At 42.4% G+C, this 18664-nt stretch overlaps 1 pseudogene; it reads left to right on the plus strand.

Annotated features, from left to right (window-relative positions):
- The first annotated feature begins 463 nt into the window (after window positions 1-463).
- Window positions 464-582, plus strand: LOC146395056 (U6 spliceosomal RNA; annotated as a pseudogene).
- Window positions 583-18664: the final 18082 nt, after the last annotated feature.

Below are 18664 nucleotides of genomic sequence, written 5' to 3' on the forward strand. Positions count from 1 at the left end.
TCAGAGATGAGTTTTGATCTTGCTTTAACCTCTGATTACAAATGTGGAAACCTGGGGGTTTTTTTCCTCCTTGAAAAGCAAGCATTTAAATCCTGACTGCACGATGAAAAATTAGTTGGAATATCTTATGCAGAATGAGAGGTAGGTACGCTTCATATTGTGCAGGAGGTTAATTTCTGAAAAGCTGCCTGATATGAATGCTTTCTAGAAATCCGCTGCTTAAGGAAATTTTGTAAAATGAAGGCTCCAGCATTAATTTAGTTTGGATGTTTGGGAAGCTTGGGTTTTCACATAGCATCGGTGATGGAGGTGGTGATTCACAGCAAGGCATGTTTCTGCTTTCCTACATCCAAAGTGTGCTGAAAGAATGAATGTAGTGTCACTCAAGCTACTTGCCTTAGTTAGAAAAAGCTTTAGGGGCTGTGACCGTCTTGGCACCTCCACTTAGAAAGCAGGTGATGCTGTGGTTGCTTCGGTAGCACATATACTAAAATTGGAACAATACAGAGAAGATCAGCATGCCCCCCTCCCCTCCCCCTGCACAAGGATGACATGCAAATTAGTGAAGTGTTCCATATTTTCACACTGGTGGTGAGAATGTAAATTGGTACAATCACTATGGAAAACAGTATGGAGGCACGTCAGAAAACTAAATATAGAACTACCATATGACCCAGCAACCCCACTCTCAGGCATATATCCAGACAAAACTTACCTTGAAAAAGATACATGCACCCATAGGTTCACTGCAGCACCACTCACAATAGCCAAGACATGGAACAACCTAAATGTCCATCAACAGATGAATGGATTAAGAAGATGTGGTACATATACACGATGGAATACTATTCAGCCATAAAAAAAATGCCATTTGCAGCAACATGAAAGGAACTAGAGACTCTCATACTAAGTAAGTCAGACAGAGAGAGAGACAAATACCATATGACATCACTTATATCTGGAATCTAATATACGGCACAAAGGAAACTTTCCACAGAAAAGAAACTCATGGACTTGGAGAAGAGACTTATGGTTGCCAAGGGGACGGGGGAGGGAGTGGGATGGACTGGCAGTCTGGGGTTAACAGATGCAAACTATTGCATTTGGAGTGGATAAGCAATGAGATCTTGCTGAATAGCACAGGGAACTATATCTGGTCACTTGTGATGGAACATGATGGAGGATAATGTGAGAAAAAAATGGATATATATGTGTGACTGGGTCACTTTGCTGTACAGTAGAAATTGACAGAATACTGTAAACCAACTGTAATGGAAAAATAGAAATCATTTTTTAAAAAGCAGGTGATGCTTATTCAAGAGAGTTTTACTTATAAAGCGATAGAAATATGCACAAAAGAGTGAGGCATATAATGTCATAGACCCATTTGGCATAAATGTCAGCAGAATGGCTTGGAAATCTGCGCCTCATTGACTTTTCCCAGGATTTACTATTTTACACTGCAATGTTAATAGACACTCTGCCGGTACTTCCTGAGGGTTGTAAATTGTTGCTAGGGGACATTTAAAATCATGATGAGGGTCACTTGGGCTGCCTATTCAGCCCTAAGTTAACCCAAAGAAATGCGCATTTTGGTAAAAAGGAAAGGATAGTTGTATGTTTAACAAGCGCATAGAGTGTAAACATATATCATATACATTCATATATAAGATGGGAATGGAGCACGTGGGGAGAAAAAATAAAACTTGGAAAAATGGTGAGAAGGGATCACAAAGAGGTTGGTTGATCCCAGAGGGAGGGAGAGGTGCTTCCCTAACCGCAGAACCCTTCAATGATGAGGAAATCTTCCTACCCACCACCCAGCCACATAGGCCACACGAGGATGAGACAGCCAGTCTATGGAAAGGCAAGTCCCTGCCCTGACACGCTGCCAGGCAGTCCGGCTCTCCCAGCACAACATAGCCGATTGGTCAGTGACCACAGGAAGCGTTCCTGCTGCGAGGGAGATTGTGGCTCTACTGCTCCTTGGCATTAACTCCTTCTGAGAACCTTTCCTGCTGTCTCCCCACTCCTTTTTTTAAAAATTTTTTATTGGCCCAGTTCCGTTCCTTCTAGCAACGAAATAAAACTTGGTTTGTCCATGGTTCCCACTCCAAAATGAGCAGGCATGCAGACAGGACAGTTGCAGTAGGCAGTGGAGACCCTCCTGAGAGAGAAGCCTTTTAAGGGAAGAACCCTGACCCCTGGAGCTGTCCAGACGAGTTTGGAACAAGTGATTCTGAAGACAGGGTGGTGTCCTTTACCTAGAATTGTCTGCTAGTTGGAACCGCCACTAGAATCATTGTGGGTCCTGTGATTGGGGGCAGGGGGTGGGGTCCCAGTAAAAACCACCAGGAACTCTCGAGGGACTATTGGGACATATTTACGGTAGTCTCTTTCCATGGGAGTTGTAGGGATGCTGTACACTTGTGAGAACTGGTTTAAACAAGAGCTCGTGGAATTCGAGTTATTGTTCTAATTCCATTTGTGCTCCAGGATGGGGGGACCTGGAGAAATCAAGTCCCCATCGTCAAATCAGATGCTCCCTCAGATGCACTGGTGCGTAGATTTAGATCTAAGGTCATTGCCACTGTGTGGTCCATGGGCTGGCAGCACCACTACCACCTGGGAGCTTGTTAGACGTGCAGCATCTCAGGCCCAACTCTAGACTTACTGAATCAGCATCTGTGTTTAAAAAGATCCTAGGCGCACTTCCCCAAAGCAGTGGTTCTCAGTTTGGGCCAAATATCAGAATTATCCAGGGTGTTTGAAAAACTATTGTTGCTTGGGTCTTATTTCCCAAAGACTCTGATGGTGTGTTCTGGGCTCTGGAATTTTTTAAAAGCTCCATATATGATTTCTTTTTTGACTTTTAAAATGTCTTTATTAAAAGACAGGTTGTTTACTCCTCTCTGCCTTCTTCCTCACTGGTTTTCAGGACATAGCTCACCTGATCCTAGACGCTTTATCAGTCTAACAGGTTGTCCCTGTATGATTTTAATAGGCAGCCAGGAGAAAGAACTAAAGGAAGAACTTTTTCAGAATCTGCTGCAAGTAACCTGCAGTGGGAGCCTCTTAGCCAAAGGATGCAGGCTTGCCTACCTACCATCCTACCTGTTTTCGGTTGGTTGGGTGTATTCACATTAGCATGTGTGCATTTATAAAATGTTAGCTGTGATCTGTGATCATACAGGTATTTTTAACTTTTGCATCAGAAATATTATAAAAAAGTCATGTGCAACGACACGTTTGTAGCTTAAATCATTTTTACACAGATATATTAACACTTCAAGTCTTTTATCTAAGTCTGTGCCCTCTGTTAGTCAATATTATAGTAACATAAGACACACATGGTAAAGAAATGTTTTTATAACATAAAGCACCTCTTCATAATGTAACAGTCCTACCTAATTGTTCTAAGATTAAACCTTTGAGTACTAGGCTTCTTAGATAGGAAGGGGTATCAGACACCTCATGTGTATGTTACCGTCTCATATCTCAGGACCTTGTCTCATGGCTGAGCATGTAGTTCCCATATTTGAACCTCAGACTCAACCAGAATGAAATCTTTGTCTCTGAACCCCTGCCAATGTCCCTCTGTTAGAGCACCGTCTTTATCCACTCTATTTATTTCCCTCCTACTAGACTTTACGCTCCTTGAGGAATGAAAAGCTTTGTGATCACTTCAATGGCATGTCCACATGAGGTGCCCAGTAAATGTCTGCTGAGCCCACAGCAGGTGAACAGATGTGCAAATGAATAGAGCCCGAAGGAGCTGTGTGATGTGCGCAGCACCTCTGCTGGCTGGTCAGGGAGGCAGCGGTGCCCTAGTCAAGCACGGTGGAGGGCTGGATAAGCCCATCTGCCCAGGCTTCCTGCTGCCTCCCGCTCTCTCTCCCTGCCAAACCTCCCCTGCCTCTTACCTGTGGGTACCGCTCCCCTCTCTGCAGTGCTTGCAGGCTCTCACTCAGGTGCCTAGGTTTCCCTTGAATTTGACAACTGTATTGTCCACTTCTTTCCCCTCTTTTTACAGAAAATAGGCTCTCTCTCCACCCACACATTCAATCTCTTCTCACACGCCTCCAAAGAAGGCACACGTAAAGGGAAGGCCCAGGTGAGCCAAAATACATACGCTAGACAGGATCTGTAGTTACAAAATCTTCACAGCCAGAATATTCTCTGACTTGACTAGGCAGTATTGGGCCATTTTAAGACAGTGCTGGGATTATTGTCAAAACTGTTAATTTCTGGAATTCCCTGGTGGCCTAGTGGTTCAGGACTCATCCTTGTCACTGCTATGGCATGGGTTTGATCCCCGGCCTGGGAAATTCCACATGCTGTGGGGGAGGCCAAAAACTGTTAATTTCACCTAGATTTGATCTTGAATTGATGTTAATATTTTGAAGGTCACAAACAATACTTCTTGATGAAAGGAGAGGAAGAGAGGAAAGAAAGGAATGGGGGGGGGTGAAGGAGGGAGGGAGGGAGGGAAGGAGGGGGAGGAATTTGCCCTTACACTCAGCACGCATTTTTGCCCAGTGAAACTTAGTGCTGAATTACAAGGAAAACTTCAGCAAATACTCTGATGCCAAAAACCAATATATGGGATGACGAGTAAAATAACTTATTTTTCTAAATAGTTGAGGATACAGCATTGCCTAAGAGTGGAGCTCCCCCCAGTGAGCATGTTTGTGTTGGGTTGTGCAGATGAGGGTGGCAGGGGAAGGTCATCCTGACCTTCTGGCTGGACTGACGGAATTTTAAACCAAGGAAAACACAACTCTCCAGTCAGGCAAATGGAAACTTGTGGGGGTTTTTTGGGTTTTTTTAGGGCTGCGCTCGTGGCATTTGGAGGGTCCCAGGCTAGGGGTCTAATCAGAGCTGCAGCTGCCAGCCTACACCACAGCCACACAACGCCAGATCCCAGTCTGCAACCTACCCCACAGCTCACGGCCATGCCAGATTCTTAACCCACTGAGCGAGGCCAGGGATGGAACCCACTTCCTCATGGATCCTAGTCAGATTTGTTTCCACTGAGCCATGATGGGTACTCCTGAAAGTTTTGTATTTGTGTTTTTTCTTTCAAGTCTCAAAATATCACTGATCTTTTTCTTAATAATTTTGACAAGGTAATTAGTGACTAGATTTTTCCATTCAAAACTGCACATTTCATTACCACAGGGTAGCTTTATTTTGTGGATGATGAGATGACCCCACACTAAACAAGGAGGAGCTCCCAGCTCTTTGTTGCTTTAGTGCTTTATGGCTCCACGCACAGGATGTATCCAACTAGGGAAGCAGAGGCAAGCTTGAAACAGTCAGGGACTCAGCAAGGAGAGGAGAGAAATGCCCAAAGAAAAAGTGAGAGGGTCTCCTGATAGCCATATGCCTGTTGGGTGAAGACACCCAGGCAAAGCATCTGTGCTTCTCAAGGCGGGTATATGTGCCCCTCCCCACCCCAACTTGCCCACCCCCTGTGTGACAGCGTAGCAGGGCCCCAGGAAGCCCAGCGATTCTGAGAGGACGAATTTTACCCCAGAGGTGGAAGAGGATTGGAGTAAACGTCCCACATCCACACTCATGGCCCTGCAACCCATGGTACCTCAGTCTCGTCCAAGTGCAAATCTGATCCCATCAAGCTTCTGTTTAAGCTCCGCTTGCCCTTCGCGTACCAGTCCGCGTGAGCTACGCTCCAGCCTCATCCGTGGACCCTCTCCTGTGCTCCTGCAAACGGTCCTTCTCTCTCGGTGTCTCGAACATCCCTCCCGCTCCCCCGCCTGGGGCCCTTGCAGCTTAGGCTCTTTCTGGGACAGTGTTCTGCTCTTCCCCCGGCTGACTCCTACTTCGCCTTCAGCTCTTTATTTGTCATTTCCTCAAGGAAACGTTCCCTAACTCCCACGATTAGGTCAGAAATCCCAGTGATGTGCTCGAGGAGCACCGGGTGCATCTTCCTCCCAGCACTTCCGTTCCGTGGAATTCGTACGGTCTCTCTGATTCATTCCTTCCCAGTGCATGTTCAATGCATACTTTGCTCACCAGGTCATAAGCGTCATAAGGGCAGAGCCCATTCTATCTCGTTCAACGTTATAAACCCAGCACAGCACTCGCTGCCTAGTAGACACTCAGTAAATATGTGTGGTTGATGTTCAATAAATAAATGAATAAAATGGCATTTTTAACCCCGATGCTAATCTCCTGCAGAACTCGAACCCACGCAGGGCCGTGGATTCCACCTGTAAGGACACACCTGAGGCTCTGACCATGTGCCCCGGAAGCAAAAGGCCACAGTGATGGTGGGAGAAAATCAGAGCCGACAGGATGAAAAAGAGCCTTTGTACATCAAACAAAGGATACAAACGGCTTTGGAATCGTGGAAAAATAATGACTTCCTGAAAAGAAAGATGACGAAGGGAAGAACTGGTGAGGAACGTGGCATCCCTGGTGGTGCTGATGCAGCTGAGCTTCTGAGAAGCCTGTGGCAGCGGCTGCAGGATGAGGGGAGAGGGGAGGGTGGCAGAAGGGACAGCCCGATGCCTCCGACTTTGGCACAACAAATCTGTCGGCCCGGTTAGCTCAGGTGAAGCCCAGAACCACAGCTATATGAGAGAGAAAAGGGGGGACTTTGCTGACGTTGGGAATGAAGAACAGCTGGCCCGAGATGAGATGAGGAAGAAAGAAACTGAATTGCAGAGATACCTGACTTTCAAAAAGGACTCTCATAGATGAAACTGATGTATCTGACTAAAAGGCCGGCCCTGGCATAAATGTTAAAAAGCCATTTGTTTCTCCATATCACAAAATGCGAATCACTAAATTAGCTATGTGAAGGCTTTATTGTACTTGAAAAATTCTCAGTTCTTTAGGCTGTTCTTTTTCTGTTCCAAAAAAGCTATTTTAAAAGCTCACATTAGAATATTTTATAACTCTTTTATCCCTCCTGAACATCTGTGAACTGGAAAGAATATAGGATATTACAGAAACAATCCATTTAAAGCAAAACAATTAAAATGAAAACTACTTCCATTTCTGTGGCATAAGACTCTAATTCTCTCCCCTTTGCAATTTTATGACCACCCTGACATGATGTAGTCACAGCTTCACTTACCCACAATGTTAATTTCACTCATACTCTACTTAATCTTCTAAACATTGCAGAATAACATTTTTCTTTAGTAATTTATCATTTGCTATGATAAGGCAATGTGTTTAGAGGACGTTAGATTTTTTTTTTTCAAGTTTGCATTTATCTCAATGCTGAAATGTGCTCTGGATGCTATTAAAATATATCATTTATACACTTTCACATTTAACTATATTAACTCTACCTTAACTAGACATTTATTAAGAGCAGCATATTTATTTCCCATTCAAGACTTTTAAAATCTGCCAAGTCAGCTCAATGGAAATGAGCAATTTTTGCCAGCCTTACACTGTGTAATAGGTTAAACTGAGCAGAAACCCCGGGGCTCCATTGTGATGGGATACACAAGGGCGTATCTTTCCTGGGCTTCCTTAAATCACTTTCCAATGCAGGGCCTCTCATCATTTCACCTGCTGCCAGTGATATGTTCTAAACTCTAAATAAGCTCATGACAGCTCTCATCATTCATTCATTCATTCGCTCATCATTTAACAAATATCTCCGTACCATCTATCTCGGGGGAGTCCAAGGTGAACATGTCTTACTTCAAGATCTTTCTCTGGAGATTAGTAAGAAAGCAGAGACTCCTCTTGTTAAATTAATTTGTATGTATATCAAAACATAATGTGCATATCCCTTAAAAAGTCAAGGCTTGTAGTGAAAAACCTGATCTATTGGTCCCTTCCCTTCATCCTGCTTTTCAGAAGTCACCTTCAATTTTTACTCATTTCTTATTTTTATCACAATAGTTCCGAGTAATATGTTTCTACTGTTATTTTGGGGATTTTTCAGTTTTAGATAATGTCTACTGACTCCCAGCTATGGAAGATACTGCGTTTTCCTTTGTAGGCTATCGCTTCCCCACATGCATCTCTTCCCCTCCCTTCCAACCTCTCAACTGTGATGCTGTGATGAATAACTAAACACTATTCACAGTTGAGCCACAGCAGCAGAATAGAATTCCATTTCTTCTTTCTTTCTTTCTTTTCTTCCTTCCTTCCTTCCTTCCTTCCTTCCTTTCTTCCTTCCTTTCTAGCTTTTTGGTTCCCCTGGAGTTAATCATTGTTTTTCTCATGCCTTTAGTTTCCCATGTCCCTGTAACTACTTGAACCTTAGTCGAATCCTCTGATAGAACCATAAAATCTCCTCCTTGTACTCAAATGCACCAGGTTGTCTGTGTTTCTCTTTCCTCTTCTTTCTCTCCTCCTCCTCCCCCTCTCTCCTTCCCCATCCTCTTCCTTGTTCTTTTTGTTAAGACATGAACCTTGGTGTCTTTTGTCTTTCTGCTACATCCTGGACTGGTGGCTCCCCAGGCCTGCTGGCCATCTGGCCACCTGTCCAGCTGGGACTTCCCTTCACTCTCATCTTGGAAATTCTTTTATTTCTGTCCTATGTTAGAGCCCTGTTTCCTCAATCCGAGGCTTTTCTTTCTCAACTTCTCCCCTGTTTTGGTGGAATACACTCTCTAGTGAGCTTCTTGATAAAGGTGCATGGGAGGGGATGTAAGATGCCTCCAAATTCTGAAACTTTCTAAGGATTCGTGGCACAAACAACTTCTTTCTAATTGGTTTCTCTCTCCTGCAGGCTTATGTTTCAACTTCTCCCAGCCTGGCAAAATAGTTAAGACGATCAGCCACGAAAATTTTGTCGAAATTTCTTTTCTGCTACTGTTTCCTCTCATTGTCTTAGTCCCTGTGAATATAGGCCTTTTATATTCTTTTAGAGCAGTTTCTGGAGGGAACAGAGATAAACACATGTAGTCTGAAGTATAATAATGTCCCTTTATAGTACCAGAGATTTAGTTCTGCAAATATGATATTCATTTACTTAACAAGTAGAGAGAGAGAGCACCTGCTACAGGCCAGGCCTTATTCTAGGCCCTGGGGATACAGCGCTAAACAAAATTGACAAGATTCCTTACCCTCATGGAGCCTACCTTCTAGTGGAGGGAGGGCTGGACAAAAAGCAAAATAATTAATAAAAAATATCTAGTAAGATGATGGTGGTTTGTGGAGAAAAAATAAAGCCAGGAGGGAACAAGGTGTTGACATTTAAATAGGACGACCAATGAAGGCCTCAATGAAAAAGTGATATTTGACCAAAGGACCCAAGGAAGGAGAGAACAGGATATACGACTCTGGGGGAAAAGCATCGCAGACGGAGGAAGAGCATGTTCGATGGCCCTGAGGTGGCCTGGAAGGCGCAGGGAAGAGCAAGCATGTCAGCGTGGCTGACAGAGAAAGTGAGGAGGCGAGATTAGAAGGGTCAGGTGGGGGTCAGGCCTGTGCCATCTCCACTTTAGAAATGGTCACTGCAAGTTGTGTTCCCTCAGCTGGGCCTTCGTTTACACAACTGTCTTCTGACTTCTGCCTGAAGGACATTTCTCTCCTCGTTTACTTGAAGCCTTTTCAGAAAACATGTCTCTGGGGTGGGAGGTCACGCTCCCTTTAAAGAACATTCATATTTACCCCTCAGCATGCTCCGTTTACATGTCGGTATGATCAGCTCCCTCTCGTCATTCAGCTTCCTCGCCAACGCTACCCACTCAGAGGTTAGTGCCCCAGAGGCTCCCCCAGCATTCTCCATCATCTCCCCTGCCACCATTTTTCACAGAACATGACAATTTTTTTTTTTAGTCTTTTTAGGGCTACACCTGCAGCATATGGAAGTTCCCAGGCTAGGGGCTGAACTGGAGCTGTTGCTGTCGGCCTGCGCCACAGCCACTGCAACACCGGATCCTTGACCCACTGAGTGAGGCCAGGGATCGAACCCTCATCCTCATGGATACTAGCTGGGTTCCTTTCTGCTGAACCATGATGGGAACTCCACGTAGCAACATTTTGAAATGACTATGTTCATTGATTTGTTAACTTGTTTTTTTTTTCATTTGATGTCCACCATTAGAATAAAAGCCCCATAGAAGGGACAATATCTAATTTATTTGCTGTAGGCTGTATGACACCCTCTCTGCCCACCCCTCTGTGTCCGGCTATTGAATACATAGATGGACAGATGGATGGAGATGACTTCGGGCAAAACTGGAAATGTCCAATAATTTCATTGAATTGGGTCTTTTAGAATAACCTCCTCCTTTCATCCTATTCCTTAGTTTCACTTAGCTTGTGCTTTTAATTACAAAGAAGCTAATGAAATAAACTTTAACTGTCCCGAATTAACACTTCTATCATATTCCCAAGTTGCATTTTCCTCTTCAGAGTGTTTTATAATCCTTATTTCATCTTTGGTTTATAACAATATAAACCATAGGCTGTGAGCCCAGCTCACACACAACTTAACTGCATGTAATGTTTTCCAAAGAAAAACTTAAATCTATTGCAACTTGAAACCTCACTTCTTTAATAAGCAAAATCCAAGTTTTCTTAGCATAATAGCGTCTACAGCATTATCGCTCTGTTCATTTTTGAAAGCGGAGATTTTGGGGGGAGAAAGATTTTAGGGTGGATGGGGGAAGACCTCTAAATGCTGATATCACCCATGAAGGGCTAGAGCCTGATGAGGAAGAAAGAGCAGCAAGAATTACTGGAATTTTGGCCAGAGATGGATTGAAGCTGCCGAGTCCCTGCCTAAAACAACGACATGCTAATGGCCACGTGAGAATTTGATGGATGACGCCAGGGGTCAAATGAAAGTGAATTAACACAGGCAGTAAACAATATGGAGGAAACAGCCGGCAGCGAGAGAGGGAAAAAAATCTTTTTGAAAGAGCAAAAAGAAAAAAAAAAAAAGAAAGGACAGCTGAGATTCTTGGACCGCTTTCACAACCAGTCAAAATTGGCTTCTTGGATGAAGCCACTATTATCAGTTCAGTTTAAACCGTTTTAGAGACGCAATTTAAGATGTTGTAAAATCACTTTAAATGTTTCTGTTTCTTATTATATCCCTCTATCCTTTAGGGTTTATTTTTTGTTTGTTTTGTTTTAAGGCACTTAGGTAAAGTTTCATGTAATATGAATCCGAGAAGAACATGGATCTTGGAGAATTACCTGGCCCAGGCCTCTATTTTTGTATACACTGAGAAACTGAAGTCCAGGTTAGCTTGGCCAGGGTTCACTGCAGAATCTTCGAGCTATTTGCAGCTCTACACTGGACAGGTTGGGTCTGATTCGCCCTTGGGTCCTGCCCATCGAGCCCTCACAGAGTCTAACACTTACGTATGTAAGTGCTCCATGACCCGCGTGAAGTGAGGAATGGCAACCATTTCTTCCTGGGGTTATGCCTCCTGGCCTGTCTTCCGAAAGGCTGCTGTATTCTCTCTAACTAGCCCACAAAGTAATAATGACCATGGATAGAGGAATGCATGTCTGTGTTGTGGCAACGGGCAATTGAAGGAAATGTGTCGTATTGGCAGAAACAGAGAGCTCACCAGAGCACCAAGGCTCCAGGGAACCGTAGCCACCCTTTCACACTCACAGACGTGGCGCCCAGGGTACCACAGTGCCCCTGGTCAGAGCTACGCATCCACAGAGCTGGCCAGTGATGCATGTAGATTGAGGTTTATGACCTTTCTCCTCCTCCTCCTTCTTCTGCTGCTGCTCTTTTTAGGGCCCCACCTGTGGCATGGAAGTTCACAGGCGAGGGGTCGAACTGAAGCTCCAGCGCTGGCTTACACCACAGCCACAGCAACACCAGATCTGAGCTGCATCTTTGATCCACACCACAACTCTTGGCAATGCCAGATTCTTAACCCACTGTGTGGGGCCAGGGATCAAACCCGCATCCTCATGGATATGAGTCAGGTTCATTACTGCTGAGCCACACAGGAACTCCTGGGAACTTTTTCTTGATGATGCCATCCTTCCTTCTGTTTCGTGGAAATCCATTTTTTCAAATCCTAGGGAGCTATATATATGTTTAATATAGTGTTGAGAGCCAACAGAGATACTGACGTAAGTTTCTAATTGAGCACAAATGATGAGAGAGCCTTACTTAGTCCTGCATTTTCCGTTTGGTCCAGCCCTCCATGCTCATCTTCATCAACCAGTGATGCTGTCAAGTGAAGAATGTACAGGTGGCAGATTCCTTCACATAATCCTACTGGAGGGTCACATCCACCTTCTAAAATGGTGTTATTCCGCTCCATCCACATCTAGAGAAATCCAGGCTTGGCAAAGGGAAGTGGCTTTCTCAGGGCCCTGCAGAAGCCCAGGTTCAAACCAAGGACGGTCTGACCCCAGCCCTCCTTCTATTCGCCATTCGTTTCCACGAGGGGGGTTTCAGTCAGACTGAGAAAATAACCAAGGCCAAGCAGGCGGCTTTGGGGTCAGGAGACAGACCCACCGATCTGTTGTAAAGACGGATCTTTAGAATTGGCAAGCTCTGTACTAAGCTTTTCTTGGACGTCTCTCTGACCGTATATATCACTGTGTGATCTATATAGCGGTGCTTCAATGGACAGAGCTCTTACCTGTAATAATTTTCTTTGGACTCATATGCTCTAAGAAATGCCAATAAACTCAGTTGAAGTAATTTCTCACCCATAGCACGTGTATTTACGCAGAAGGACCCTGGCTGCCCTGAACAGGAGAGGAACACTCCGGGCAGCCTGCACAGAACAGCCGTTACATGCAAAAAGGACGTTTGAAAAAGAAAACATTTGACCCTGCCATTGATTGAACTTTCCTTCAAAGCGCCCTTCAGGGAGTACTGAGCTGGTTGCCAGGAAACAGCGATGCTTTTCTGGAATCAATTCTGGCCATGCTAAGTGTCTTTGAGTGTGTCACTTATTAGTATCTTGATTCCCAACTTACAACAGGGGAAGTGTCCCTCTTGGGCTTCCGCAGTCAAGACGTCTGGAGATTCAGAACCTATCTGTAGATAGTTCTGAGGTTATTGTGGGTGTATGAAATGGCAATCCTCTTAAATTGTACGGTTTTTTTTTTTTTTTTGGTCTTGTTTTTGTCTTTTCTAGGGCTGCACCCGAGGCATATGGAGGTTCCCAAGCTAGGGGTTGAATTGGAACTCTAGCTGTCAGCCCATGCAGGAGCCACAGCCACATGGGATCCAAGCTGTGTCTGCGACCTACACCACAGTTCATGGCAACACTGGACCCTTAACCCATTGAGCGAGGCCAGGGATCGAACCCGCAACCTCATCATTCCTATCCGGATTCGTTTCCACTGAGCCATGATGGGAACTCCTAAATTGTACATTATAATGGAGCTATTTTCAAATAAGTCATTTAGAAGGCACTGAGTGATAGTAATTGAGATAATGAAAGTGTATTTTCCACACTGGTTCTGCATTATGCGTGAACCTTCCCTTAGTGTGAGAATGTCAACTTTATGTGATGCATCTTGAGGGAGTCTGGAGCTCTGGATCAGATCTAAGTTCCATCCCAGCTCTTGTCCCACACTAGCTCTGTGGTGTAGGGCCAGTGTCTCCACTCTTTGGGGCTTGGTTTCTTCACCTGTGAAGGGAGAGAGTTGGGTGAGGTGATCCCGAAGGCCTCTTATAATGCTGCTCTTATTCTATAATTGTGTCACCTCTTCCAGATCATGCAAAGGCCTAAGACGCCATTGGCCTCAAGCCTTTTATAGTCCGTTGAGGGAATTAAGAACAAACCAATTAAATGAATGAATAAATGATGTAATTACACATCGTGCCAAGAAGGACTAAACTAATGGGGGAGGGGAGCTGAAACTCAAGGGTAGGAACGTAGAGAGGGCAAAAGGAATTTCTCTTTTCCTCATTTTTACAGTAGGCTGGCAAGGTATATTGTTTGAAGTTGATGAATCAAGAAGAGTTTTCGATACACTATTAAAAGTTATCAAGGTGTCGTTAGAATAACAAAAGTCAGAATGTCAGTCTTCAAAATTACTAGAAGGCAAGTTTGGTCAAAAAATAGTAGTGAAGATCAAAGAGAAAGACTCAATATGGATAAAAATTATAACTCAATCATAGAACACATTCGAGAAATAGATCTATAATAAAATTGCCTGGAAAGGTTGAAAGTAAAAGGATAAGCAAAGAGGTACAAATTAAGCACAAGCAAAAAACCAGCAAGAATCATGATACTCTCAGCCAAAGTTAAATTCAAGGCGACACTGTAAAAACAAAGCTGTCTTTGTAATAATAAACATAGAAATTTAGTAAATTTTCATACAGCAAGTAACATCGCTTCAAAATGCATAAAGGAAAAACTGCAGTAAATAAAAGAGAAATATGCAAAAAGGCAATAGCAGTGGGAAAATTTAAATCACTTTTCTCAGTGCATGCCAGATCAAGTAGCCAGGAAAGTAAGCAAGGCTATTGAAAATTTGAATCCCATAGAGTGCGTGTGTGTGTGTATGCAAGCACACAAACTTGTGTGTGTATATCTGTATCCTTAGCTATGCATCTATATGTCTAAACCTTGACTGCAGAAAATATGCCCATTATTCAATTGATTAAAGTTGCCATATTTCTAAAAGTTAAGGCACAGAGAAAAATCTCAATATACTTCAAAAAATAGAAATATTACATGTCACAACCTCTGATCCCAGTGCAATTATGGTGGAAATTAATTTTTAACTAAAGACAAAAAAAATCTTAACCATCTGAAAATTGAGATGCCCTCTCTTAACTCTTAGTTAAAATAAAAGGAAGAGGAAGTAAAAAATACAGTATCTAGAAAACACTGATAAGACGTATGTCTCAGAACTTTTCAGATACTTCCTCTCATAGCGTAGTTCTACTCACTAGTTTACTAAACAAGAAAGAATGAAAATAATAGAAGCAGTCAATCAGGCAGGCAAGTTAACAAAGAATAATAAAATATTCCTAAATTAAAGGCAGAAAGAATTAATTTTAAAAATAGTGGGAGTAATGGGAGTTCCCCTGCAGTGCAGTGGGTTAAGGATCTGGCGTGATCACTGCAGTAGCTCAGCTCACTGCTGTAGCATGGGTTCGATCTCCGGCCTGGAAACTTTGGCATACTCTGGGCATGGCCTCCGCCCAAAAAAAATAGTGGAACTAATAAATAGATCAAAGAGATGTTTGTTGGAAGAAATAAAAACAGAAAATAAAATAGAAAAACAAACCATTAGCCAACCTAGTCACATGAAAAAGTGAAATAAAATCATACAAAGTTAGAAGTATCCGCAGATAGGAGTTCCTGTTGTGGTACAGCAGAAACAATTCCGACTAGGAACGATGAGGTTGCGGGTTCGACCCCTGGCCTCGCTCAGTGGGTTAAGGATCTGGCGTTGCAGTGAGCTGTGGTGTAGGCTGGCAGCTGTAGCTCCAATTTGACCCCTGGCCTGGGGACCTACATATGCTGCAGGTCTGGCCCTAAAAAAAAAAAAGCAAAAAAAAAAAAAAAAAAAAAAAGGAAGTATACACAGATAAAGGGGGGAAAGTTATAATCAAAAGGAGAACCAACAAATAAACCCAAGAGCTAGTTCTCTGAAAACAAAACAAAACAAAACAATAAATCTGTTGCTTAATGTAATTAAGGGAAAAAGTGAACAAACAATACAATATGAAAAGAGTAAGTGGGGAATTAATAGATACACACAAAAATTTTAAAATGCCTCTTTGCTCAGACTTACTGAAAATCTGATGAAATGGATAGATGTAAGAAAAATGTAAATGTCAAAAAAACCAACTATAGGAGTTGTAGAAAATCTAAGTGACTAATTAGTGACTAATTTTTATCATAGAAAAAAAGATCAAAAATCCATTCCCGGAAGTCCCCTCGTGGCATGGTGGCTTAAGGATCCTGCATTGCCACAGCTGTGGTATGGGCTGCAGCTGCAGTACGGGTTCCAACCCTGGCCCAGGAACTTCCATATGCCATGGGTGTGGCAAAAAAAAAAAAAAAAAAATTCCATTCCCTTCCCCAGCACCAGAATCAGACAATTTCATGATTGGTGTGAAGAATGTTTTCTACTAAATCTTTACAGAAAAGATAATTCCAGAACTACTTAAATTGTTTCAGCCCACAGCAAAAGAAGGAAAACAACCAAATTAGTTTTTGTTTTTTGGTTTTTTTTGTCTTTTTGCCATTCCTAGGGCCTCTCCTGCGGCATATGGAGGTTCCCAGGCTAGGGGTTGAATTGGACCTGTAGCCACCGGCCTACGCCAGAGCCACAGCAACTTGGGATCCGAGCCGCGTCTGCAACCTTCACCACAGCTCACGGCAACGCCGGATCCCCAACCCACTGAGCAAGGGCAGGGACCGAACCCGCAACCTCATGGTTCCTAGTCGGATTCATTAACCACTGCGCCACGATGGGAATGCCCCAAATTAGTTTTTGAAGCTAGTGAGATATCAATTCCAAAACCTGACAAAGATACAATGCACATTTAAAAAAAAGAAAAAAAAAAAAAACTACATAAAATTTTAGTGGGCAGAACCCAGCAGAACATTAAGAGAATGCTACCTCCGGACCAGACATGCAAAGATAGCTGATGCGCACTGCCGTCCAGAACACAGCTTCAGGAGCCTGATTGCCTGTGTTCAGTTCCCAGCTCTGTTACCAGGTATAGGTCTCCATACACATAATTATTTAGCTTCTCTATGCCTCAGTTTCCTCATTAATAATAGTGTATTAAGAGGATTCAAAAGTAAAAGTAAAGTGCTTAGAACAGTGCCTGGCACATATTAAATACTGAATAAACCCAAGGTATTTATTATTCAATTGTGGAAAAAGCTATTGCTCTAATTTACCATATTAATAGATGAAAAGAGAAAAATCATAATCACGTCCACAGATGCTGAAAAGTCATGGAATTATCTTACATATTTTTTTATTATTTTTATACAATTCTAACAAAATGCTTCCCTAACAGCTTAACTAAGTAAAACAAGAAGATCCTTAACCAAAGCCTGAGTCATATTGAGTGGAGAAACCCTAGAAGCCTTCCTTCCTCCTCTTCTTTCTTTTTCTTTCTTTTGTCTTTTTAGGGCCGCATGCATGGCATATGGAAGTTCCCAGGCTAGGGGTCAAATCAGAACTGTAGCTTCTTTCCTATGTCACAGCCACAGCAACTTGGGATCCAAGCCGCGTCTGTGACCTACACCACAGCTCATGGCAATGCCGGATCTTTAACCCACTGAGCCTGGCCAGGGATCGAACCTGTGTCCTCATAGATACTAGTCAGATTCTTTTCCTCTGAGCCATGACAGGAACTCCCTAGAAACCTTTCTATTCAAATCAGAAGACCAGGATATCCACTAACCCCACTAAGATTTGATCTAGACCTCTAGATGTACTAATCATTTCAATAGAACAGGAAAAAGAAAAGGTGAAACTATAAGGAAAGCATAAGTAAAATTATTATTTGGAGATTATACAAATGATACTCAATTAAAAAATGATTATGGACTGAAAGAAATTAGAAAGTTGATGGATATGAAAATAAGATACAAAGTGTACATGAATTAAAAACAAAATGGAAAATAATATCCATTTAAATAAAGTACCAAAAAATATTGGGAATGAACTTAACAAAAAATGTTCAGGAGTTCCCTGGTGGCCTAATAGTTAGGAACCTGGTGTTGTTACTGCTATGGCTCAGTTTCCATCCTTGGCCTGGGAACATCGGCATGCTGTGAATGTGGCCAAAAACAAAAACAAAACTTTTCAAGTTATGTATGAATAAAACTTTAACTAAGGGACACAAAAGAAAACCTGAATACATGGAAATGCAAATCCTTTTATTGAGTGGGAAGATTTAATATCTTCCTAAATAAATCTATAATTTTAATGCAGTCTCAACTGAAATACCAACAAGACAGTGTTCAATTTCAGACAGACTAATCTTCAAATTTCTATGAAAAAGTGAATATGTAAGTATAGCCAGAAAATTCTGAAAAAGCAGCAGAATGGAGGATACTAGTCCTGCTAGATATTAAAATGCACTATAAAGTTGCACTATTTCTCATAATGAGATTCTGGGAAATGGAAATACCAATTAATGGGGTGAATAGAGACGACACATATAAGATTCCTAAGTTCAAATGGGAATTTAGGTTATTATCGGAGTGACCCTGCATTATCAGTCAAGAAAAATGGATTACTCAGTAAGTCATGCTGGAACAAGCAGAGACATCGGGAAGCAAAATAAAGTTGGATCCATACCTCTCTCCTTATACCAAAATAAATATTAAAAAGAAGCCACAAGATCATAAATCACAAAATTACTAGAAGACAAGGGAGAACTGTTTAAAAAATAACCTTGAATTGGGACACCCTTTCCCTTTTAAGCATCGCAGAGAACCCAGACGTCACCAATAAAACCATGATTACATTTAACTATGTGTGAAAATAACAAACTGCTCCGTGGCATAAAACACCTTAAACCAAATCAAAACTTAATCAAATGAGAAATGACAAATTGGGAAAAAATGTTTAAAATCTGTAAGACAGAATTACCACATGTAGGACAGACAAAGGCTAATTCCTAGGATATAAAGCTAGCCTACGAAACTATAGGAAAAACCTTAACAGCCAATAGAAAAAATAGGTAAAAGAATATAAACAAACTTTGAAGAAAAGGAACTACAAATGGATCTGACAC

The sequence above is a fragment of the Sus scrofa genome, chromosome 18 (assembly GCF_054392235.1).
Source record: "Sus scrofa isolate SSC_HxYL_T2T_F1_AM1 chromosome 18, Sscrofa_HxYL_maternal_Yorkshire_Landrace_v2.0, whole genome shotgun sequence".
NCBI classification, from domain to species: Eukaryota; Metazoa; Chordata; class Mammalia; order Artiodactyla; family Suidae; genus Sus; species Sus scrofa.